The sequence below is a fragment of the Calidris pugnax genome, unplaced genomic scaffold, assembly GCF_001431845.1.
Source record: "Calidris pugnax isolate Ruff unplaced genomic scaffold, ASM143184v1 scaffold14, whole genome shotgun sequence".
Taxonomy (NCBI): domain Eukaryota; kingdom Metazoa; phylum Chordata; class Aves; order Charadriiformes; family Scolopacidae; genus Calidris; species Calidris pugnax.
This window is the reverse complement of record NW_015090793.1, coordinates 587,460-597,623: the sequence shown is the minus strand read 5'-3', so window position 1 is coordinate 597,623 and position 10,164 is coordinate 587,460. Positions and strand designations below refer to the sequence as shown.

The following is a 10,164-nucleotide window of genomic DNA, read 5'->3' as shown; positions in this document are numbered from 1 at the left end:
GCTGATAATCATGATTTTCTTAAATTTATCACATTACAGGATTCCATGTCACTGTATCTATCCAGCAGTACACAGCGTTCATCTGAGCAACCCAGCTGACATAATGAAATATAATTATTCTTTTCAATTGTTCATTTTAAATGTAATTGCATTTTTAAATTACTGTGCAATTTAACAAAATCATAGAATATAATTGCCTTCTTTCAACTTGGATATGTTATAGAATATTATCATTTTCTAAACTTCCAAGCATTCTTCTGTCTTTAAACTTACAGTTAGCATGATTTGAATGAATATCTAGTTATTGTTCATTATGAGTCGTCTTGCTAATTAATTGACTATTCTGGGCATAACCTGTAGTCTTTAAATGCGACATAATTTCTGGAGTAACCCTGCTTGAAGTCATGTGGACCTCAATACTATCAGTTTCTTAAATCTTCACAGATTGAACAGCGTGACTAGCAGTGCTCCATGAATTCAGCACAGAGCTGCAGCACAAATGGAGATCACTAAAGAAATTGAGAGAGGAGTCACAAGCATTTCCTGGCTCAAAATACTTCTATAGATGAAAAACAGATCACTTTTCTTCTGGGCTGGCCCGTCTCAAGTGGAGGCAGTTTTAACTGTGGAGCTTAAACGGAGTGTCGGTCCCTGTTGATGTTTGGCTGTGGCTGTAGAGATGGTGGAGACTGTTCAGGTGAGATTTGTGCAGATTTACCAGAATCACCACGAACAGAAGCACGGGCAAGTTTTGGATTCTCAAAGCTGTTTTACTTTACACAGTGAAGCAGGAGCAACAGACTTGCTTTATCAGCTACTGAGCTATTGTTCTCAATGCATTTTTCTTAAAGTGGACAAAAAACCCCATAAATCCATAGCGATTCCTGCTTCAGAGTCTTTACAACGGAAGAATCGAACTTGCTGCTAAGGAATTGAACTTGTAAATTACACATTCATTAAACATAAAGATTTATGCCTTGAAACTCAGCTAGTCAAGAACCAACATCCAGAAAGGGGAATTTTTGAAAGAACAAGTGTTTTATTTTGTTTCCACAATGACGTCAAGAATATCATCGTGGAGCTATTTCACAAGGATTGAAGTGGAGCCAGACTCTTCTCTTCACAGCCCCATGTCCTGGCAGTAGCACTAAATCCTTGAATACTCCAGATTTTCTGAATGGTTTTGTCCTCTTGCAAAATTAACCTCTGTGTAATCTGTAAGAAACAAGTGGTCCCCTTTCTGTGAAATGAGGAAGAGTCAGGACTGTGATTCTTCTGCACCAGCTCAAGCAATGTCCATCTGGCATGATTTTTAACACCCCCATCTCTGTAGTGCGTAAGTCCTTGATGAAGATCAATTAATTCATCTTCTTAATACTCCAGGTGTTTTATCATCACTACTTTACTTGGGACCTAGGAGAATAATAAAGATCAGACAAAAATGATTTATGTACTGAACCACATTTTAGTGGTCTCTGCTAATGACTAAGCCTAGTTATCTGTCCTATCTGCCTGTATTGTCTCAATTTCTGATTTATTAAAACAAAAAAATAGCAACCTTGTAATCTTTCTACAAATGTCAAGTATCAAACACTTAATGCAATCCTTTTAAGGAGAGAGAGAATGAGAGAATTGCGGGGATTATTTATTTAAATTACATGCTTATAGATTCCCTGTTTCATACTACACTTTCTGACCTCAAGGAGTTATATGAAAATAAACTGGTAAAGGATAAACCAAACAGGTAGGGAATAGACACAAGTCTTGAAAGACAGGAAAGCTCCCTGTGGGAAATATCCTCTATCCCCATCAGGCTGGGAGTTTAGTTTTCCCAAGTTTTACCATGAGGCTAAATGGAGTCCTTGGGAAGGGGGTGGGATGGGCTCTCAGTGGTCAGAAATGCAGAGCAGAAGGAATATGCTGTGAGCAAGACAGTAAACATCCTCTCCCCAGAAGCAGCTGGGGCTCTGGTAGGTATTAGCTGCAGTTTGAATTAGGGCACAGAACTATGAGGCTGCGTCTTTTGTTCTGTAAAACTATTTTTGCAATTACTTGAGAGAAGAGACATCTGAATCAAGCATTGTTTTGAAAGTGCTGTTTCTATGCCTTTTGAATAGATGAAACACCAACTCCTGAAGGAAAGCTCTTAAGCATGTGAACAGTAATCTGAGCTTTCATTGTTAATATGATTGAAAACCGGGATACTACAAAGAAGGAACACGGTCTTAAGGGTTTGCCCGCATATTTCGACTTACAGTCAAGTTTAGAAATCCATGCATGAATTCTGGAAAGCTGAGAGTAGAGCTGTCAGCCTGATGTTTTCTATCCCTGGCAGAAAGATAATTTTCTGAAATAAATATTGGCACAAAATATATCATCAAATTCTAGAGTTTAAAGCTGGGAAGATTCATCTCGCTGAAGGGGTGACAACCTGTACCCCCTTCACTACATCCAACACTTATGCAGTTCAGACTTGGCTTCCTCAGGAGTGGGATGTCCCACAGCAGGCCCGTGGGGCAGGCACTTTGAGGCCCCATGCGTAGGCAACCCCATATCATGGGGGAAAATGTATTATGGGGCCCTCCCTGCCCTTGATTAGATAATCTCTGGGTGTGTTACTGCAGTTGGCTTTATGAAGATTTTTCACCCATCTTGGGAAGGCTGAAGGGTTGGATTCTGCTGACGCAGTTCGATCCCCCTTATCCAAACCACTTTTTGGTTACATTTTCACATAGGAACTTCTGAATCCAAAGCTGCTGGATGGTTGGCCTAAATAATGTAAAGTTCAGTCACCAGGAGAGTTCAGTGTTGTGTGCCACTGGCAAAGAGACCACAGAGACCAAGGTGTGAGCAGTGCTTGAGGCCTCTGCAATGGCAGGGAACTGATTAGGAGAGATATGCCCAGATGATCATAGCAGGAAATTCATGACCCGTGCTGTGCAGAAAGATGAAAAAATCCAAGGTTTTCCTCCTCCCCTTGAAGCCACATTTTTAAGTGTACGAGAACTTCTTGCCACAGCTTAGTGCTGTGATCCCATGTTGAGGCAATTACCTATGATGACCTCTAAGTCCCTTTCTGAATTACTTATTCCCAAGAGAGAAACTTGCACAACCTGCACTCTGTGTTCCCAGCTATCTTATGTTACGTTTGAGCATACGAAATGCACTTTTATTGCTTTCTGATCATTTACCAAGTGATTCGGGTCTCCCTGTAACAGTAACCTGACTATTAAGTATACTCTTTGATCTTACGAGTTACTGTGCTAGTAAAATTTTTGTAGCTTTAGATCAGTTACTGATAAAAATAGGGGTCAAGAATCAATTCCCTGTGGCCTTATGGCTAAAGCTCCATTCCTGACTATTTTCTCAGTGTGAACTGCATTTTGCGATCCATCAGGGGACCAAGTTTTAATTCATTGTAATGTCTTTTAGATCTTGAGATCTAAAATCAGAAACTGAATGGTACTGAGTTTAGGAGAAATTCAAATGTATAACAATATAACTTGACTATATCATTTAGACCCGAAATCCTGACATAAAAAGGGAACAGTTGATTTGAAGAGACCTACTTTCCATGAAATCAGGCTGACTGATGCTGAATGTTTCCATAGTCTCTAAATTTAATTGACAGTCTCAAATTGGTTCCATGCTTTTTTCCAGAAATTGACATCTAAGTCCTCTACAAATCCCAGAGTCCCTGCTCTTATTCAGTTTTTTAATCCTGGCACTCCTCCAGTCCTTTGAAATTTCTATAGTTTTCAAATGTTTGTTAATTATGAACAGTGATGGATATGTTCAGAAAGAAAGGTTCTCAGCAGTTTCTTCTAAGACAATTCGATTTAGGTTATTCTCTTCTGATCAGTTTGATTGGCAGAGCTTTCATTTTGCTGCAGTTACCCTCCATTTTTCCATTGAAAGAGGAGGTGAATATTTTGTGTCCCTCACAGCCGTGTAAGGGATAGATTTCCCTTGCTTGTTAATAAAAAAATTACCAATTATTGTTATTCCTCTAGCTTTTCTTACTGAAGTTTCTTAATTTGTTGCTTCTGTGATCCTTGTTATTTAGTTTGCTCCTTACATGTACTTTAAATATAGGTTCTATTATATTACTGCTTCATTATGTCTTTGTAAAACATCAGGACTAGAGTCTTTTGCTTTGTTTGGGCAGAGGTACCTGCACAGCCATTGCAGGTTGTATGCCTGGGAGATATGTTTTACCAGAAGAGCAAACAGTGCATCCCAGTGAACCCGTAACAAATCTGATCCTATCCAGGCTTAGACGGAATGGTTTTTTTTGTCAAGCACAACTTTTTATTCATTTCTATTGATCAGGTCACTATAAATTTCTTGTTTAACACATCCCACTTGGTTTACCAGTCAATTAACGTGGCAATGTTTTAAACCTACCTTTTTTAAAGTCTTCTAAATACATATAATAATGGTTGATCATGTATTTTTTATGCCTTATTTAAACCAGGTATCCAGGTCATGCAGCTAATACTTGGAAACTACTGATTTTATGTCCAGTTTGGGTGACAGATAAACAAAAATGCTCATTATTGGAATCTTTGAGGAGAATTTGACCCTGACTCTTTCAAAGGTAGAATCATAGAATCATCTAGGTTGGAAGGGACATTCAAGATGATCTAGTCCAACCATCAATCATTCCGTTGATGATCAGATGAGGAAACATCTTTGGTTCTTTCCATTTATTTTTAGGAAATAACTTTGGAATAGCTTGACTCTTTTTGTCGAGCTAGTGGATCTTAAATTCACTTAAAGCTTCATTCAATATTGCTAGGGCAGTGCATTAATCAAATAGCAGGTTTGGAAAACAAACAATAAAAATTTTAACCATAATCTTTTGGTGCCAGTGGGTCGGAAGCACCCACTGTTAAGTGCTGCTGCATTTGGCATCACTGCTGAGGAGTCAAACTCCAGTTTCCACAAATGCTTATTAACTTAAAATATCCAACTCTACTGTTTCTCAGAGGTAGTGCAGCAACCCTTAAGGTAGTCGTGATGCATTTATCATGACGCTAATTCTGCTAGTTCAGAGAGGAGCTGTTGTTGTAGTAGCTCACTTTTCTGTTGCTGGCGGACTTTTGCCTTCCTCAAACCCTTGACTCCCCCCTCTATACATTCAGTGAGGGCATAGGGAAAAAACAGAACCATCTCTATATGGATGTGCCGCTGCGAATTGTATTTTCTCTGAACTAAAATCACTTCAGGCCTAATGCTTATTTATCACCCCTCCTCTATTTTTAATTTTCACTTTTTTTGTCCCTTTTTTTGCCAGGCAGGGATCACTGCACCCTGGTCTCCTCCCGCAGTGGGAGCCCTCTCCTCGGCACAGCAAACGTAACGTTACAGATCCCTCTGCTGTCTTCACGAGGCACGTACAAGAGGTGTCGATATCACATCAGACCAAAAACAGTGGGGCGTCCAGGTGTTGATCACAGTTTGAGATTGCTGTGATATCAAACTCGCTGATGTTGTTGTACCTCAAAAAGCCCGAGGGAGGTTTGACCTGAGCCCCAGGAGGAAATGCAGCAGATGTGGTGGGACAAAAGGAGTGACCAGCCCTGCGTGTGAGCTCGGTGCTACGTCTCCACTGAGGGAAGATGGGCCTGTGTATGAGGCTGCACCCTCCAGGACAGGGAGCAGGCCAAGCTTTTAGACTGCCATTTTGTGGGCAGTTGATTTTTTTTGGTTCTCAATAAAGAAGCAGATTTCACAACAAAATCTGGATTCTGGCCAGATTTAAAGCACGAGGTACCTAGGGCTGCATTTATCTCCAGTATATGAAAAATAAAAGACTGGATCTTGGTAAAGATTGAAGAACAGAGGAAAGGAAGACAATTTAAATATTGAATAACTGTCCAAACATCCAGAAATCCAGCGCTCAGCCTTTTGGAGATGTGTGGGACCTTAACATTACATATATAGGTGACTTTGCATACAGGTGATTTTACATATATCAGTGAAGAGTGTTCTCAGCTGACAGCAGCAAGGTAAACTGCAGCTGTGGGGATTTCTGTGTGGTGCCTTGGTGAGCTCCTTGGTTCTCCATTGAGCACTTCTGCTTCCCATAATTCTTGAATTAGCTATTGTCAGAATCCATGAGGTCACTGAGGAGGTATTTTTCTTGCTCTCAGCAGGATAATAAGTTGTTTTATAATTAATATTTAATGGGAGTGTGTTTGGAATCTCCAGGAAGTCATCAATAGTTGATCTGCTTAAAGGGAGGGTTATTTGGGTTCATCCCATCCACAATAATTATGATATGTATAAGCTTGTGGGTAGCAACCACAAAGGATACTGGGATTTGAACCCTGAGGGGAGCAAAAGCCTCTCTGAATGAAGAACAGGTATCTGTGATTCATATAGGATGGGAAATGTACTGTCTGAGAATAAGTATACTGTATAAAATCATACCTAAAGCTATTAATCTTTGTATTTAAACTTTTTTAAAGGAAATTTTTTCTTGAACAAAAAATCCTCAGCTATGACGTGCCTTCATTGCCACTTTCTGAAGCACAAATATGGTACAAAGCTCAAGCAAAACTCACCCACAATACAGATCATCAGACTCCAAAGCAGCTCCAAGAGCCGATATCACAGGTAACAGTATCACTAATAAGGAAAGGAAATAAATATAAAAAAACCTCCTCTAGCCCTCAGGCATAAGCAATCAGTAGAGAACAGCAATGAATAGAATATTTTTTTTTAAAAAAGACAAACAGCTAGTTTATAAAAAATTGCATTTTTTGATTGACAGCAGCTATTTGTGATGTTATGCCAACTTTGGCAAAAAGATCCACCCCACCACAAATATTATTTTCTAAAAACAAACAATTCATTTTGACAGTTTATTAACTATATATTTTGATTTTGTTTTGAATCAACATTCTAAAACTAAACATAGAGTAAACATTTATAGATTTTCTTCAGAAATTATTGAAAATGAAATGTTTCATTTAGGGTGGAATAAAATAGAATTTTTAATTATTTCTTTATAAAGACAGCTGATGAAGCTTTAGTTGTATTTTTTCTAACAACCTGAAAATTCAGGCATTCATACAACAAGTATGGGATGACGAGATACTCTGATGGACCCACAAAAAATCACCACTTCACTCTAGATAAAGAAGATATTGTCATCTTACAGCTTACAGTCCAGGTAATATTGGGGCTTGTGAGCCTGAAAACAGAATATTCGAAATGTTCACTGAATTTCTACATAGGAATTACTTCAGAATTTTGAGTGATTTAGAGGATGTGAACGTAAAGCTGAAAATTTATAAAAAGCCCCAAACCTTTTCTGTCCTTTTGCAGTGTTCTTAGCAGGCTTGGCTGCTACTGGGAGCACATGGTGTCATGGAGTTTATCACTGCTTGTTGATTCTGGTAGACTCCATGTACTGACCTCTTTGCACACTAGCTCTGGTCCTCAACGAGGAGAGGGAAAACACTCCTCTGGGCTTGAGTCACCCTAAATTTTGTCTTGGAGTGATGCCCTTAATATCGCTGGTTCCTATTAATTTCCAGCTTTTTCTCTAAAGGAACTAAAAAGAGGGAGACTCAAGGGGCAGACTCCAATGATGGACCAACAGCTCTCCTAGATCAGGGACTGATCTCTGTTGGCCCCTTGCAATTGGTTTCAGCTCTTGTACCACCAGAATAACTCAGAAAAGCTGGATTTCAATAAAGAAATATAGCCTTTTATTGTCAAGAGAGACCAGTATAAAAAACCCCAGTCCCTTCTCCATATTAGAGTAGATGTAGACTCATTAAAAACATACTTCAAATGGATGCCCAGAAAGCCAAATTACAAATCAATCTAGTGACAGACACAACTAAGAACTGTAATTAAAAAAAAAAAAAAAATAATAAATTTAGCCAGCTTTGAATATCCCAATATATTGCTTTCTTATCACTAAACTGTCTCTTGATATATATATATATATATTTTTTTTTTTTTTTCAGCTCAGATTTCACTGTTACACCTTCATAACCTGGAATTTGTGGACTTGGTCTCGTTTCACCACCGAGTCATGACAATTTTGCAGTGTGTGTTATTAGGTCCCTTTGCCACCATTTGCTGAACCAGAGCACCTGCTTTCGTATTTTGAAGGAGGAAATAAATGAAAACATATAAGTATTGTTGCTGACAGAAATCGAGCTTTGTGCTATGTTGTTTCTGAACTCCGACAGTTTTGAAGCTGCTGGTGCAGCAGAGCACCAGGAACCACAAGCTTCAGCTGAAGCTTCATCTGGATTACAAGAAAATCTGCTGACCTTTGTCAGTGTGTAACATATGAAAAGTGTCAGAAAATAGCAGGAACTGCGGTGAATGACACAGGCATTTGATGAAAAACTAGTGAAAAGAAAATGACTGTCCTAGTAAGTACTACGTCATTATATTTAATACATGTTTTCAGGTGTTCTGACTGTAATTGGTAAATGTATTAGAAATGAAGTTTCTAATTGAAAAGAACAATAACGTGACCCCAAATTAACCAGAACGGTGCATTTTCCTGGGTTTAGTCATACCTGTAGGTACTTTTAGTAAGGTCCTGATGCAGCGGCACACTTCCAGATTTGTAAGCTCTTTCAGTGTGATCTTGTAGAGTTTTGAAGAGGAAAAAGTGAAAACAGAGATTATATTAATCATGCTAAACAGTCTCCAAGGCACCTTTCCTATAACGCTGGAATCTTTATTTCCATGGCAGAGCTGCTTCAGTGCTGAAGGAAGGAATCTCAGGATCCCACTTTGTACGAGGATGCTTTAACCACTGTGGTCCCGCTTCTTCACCTCCTGGATCTTGCTTTACATGCTATGGAGATATGTTTTTGAAGAAAAGTGGTTTTCTGCTCTTCAGACATGAGAATTGTGGGTTTGAACCACCCTTCTGGGCTCCAGATGAAGGCGGTGGAAGTCTGATTACTTGTTTACTCCTCTTAACTGGACATGAAGTCAGAGTTTCATTCAGCACCACCCACTTTATAGGCTTTGTTTCAAAAAATAAGTGTTTCTGAGGACCCTGAGACTGGAGAGATGATTCCTCAGGGTAATTATCTTTTTGGTTTTAGTCATCCTAGCATCCTCCTAGATCATGTTTTATATTCCCATGTCCTCATTCAACTCTAAATCAAAAGAGGGTATATATTTTAGCCTTAAAGGTTAAATAATTTGATAATGCCTTGACACTGAACAATGTCTTTAGGTGATGTGCAAGTCATATTTAAGTGCCTTTTATTTAAGAGGGTCATCTTTCTAATGATTGTTTGAACATTTATATATTAATTTTTCCTCAGTTCCATAGGATTAGAAAAAAATCTTCCATAGAATAAAATGAGGAAGAAACTGAGAAGTATGCGACGTAGAGACTAAACTGAGGAGAAACATTTATTTGAAGTAAGATTTTTGTCTTAGCTGTAGTGATCAGATAAAATCTGAGCACTGAGGCTTTTAAAATTTAATTTGCTGATAAGTCAGCTTTTGTGAAAACCTGATATCCACATTTGTAATGCAAGTTTTGCCCACTGGAGAAAAGACTTGCCACTTAGCTCTCATCTTCTGCAGTTTGTTGTATGGGAAGGGTGGTACAGCATGATGTAATGCTGTGGAAATAAATACTCTTGCCTAGAGACAATTGTTCAGAGTAACTAACTGGGAACAACTGATAGCAGTTGTAATATGAGAGATGCCAAAAGATACAGTGGACTTTTATATCTATAAGAGTTAAATTGACATTATGTGAAGAACAAATCTTTTAAAGATGATCGGAAGGGTATTAGCACCATAACCTACAATTTTGTTTTATTCTTTGGTTTCCACACCATTTTTCATGATGCTGGATTGTAATATGAGAGATGCCAAAAGATACAGTGGACTTTTATATCTATAAGAGTTAAATTGACATTATGTGAAGAACAAATCTTTTAAAGATGATCGGAAGGGTATTAGCACCATAACCTACAATTTTGTTTTATTCTTTGGTTTCCACACCATTTTTCATGATGCTGGAGCTCTTCTCTAGTGGTTTCATCCCCTGTTATTATCCCCTATAATAATATTAAAAGGAAAAAGAGAAAACAAAATGTGTAAGAATTTGACAAACAGAAATGCAGCACTTAGTGCACTACTACCATTGGTTTT

The 10,164-nt window shown here is 38.4% G+C and overlaps 1 long non-coding RNA gene across 1 annotated transcript; it reads right to left on the bottom strand.

The window, feature by feature from the left end:
• Nucleotides 1-1,019: 1,019 nt before the first annotated feature.
• Nucleotides 1,020-8,662, bottom strand: LOC106902930. The gene is made up of 3 exons (XR_001414618.1): nt 8,556-8,662; nt 6,573-6,636; nt 1,020-1,413 (listed from the first exon to the last, which is right to left on the bottom strand). It is a non-coding gene; the product is annotated as an uncharacterized LOC106902930 (long non-coding RNA).
• Between the last annotated feature and the right edge of the window lie 1,502 nt (nt 8,663-10,164).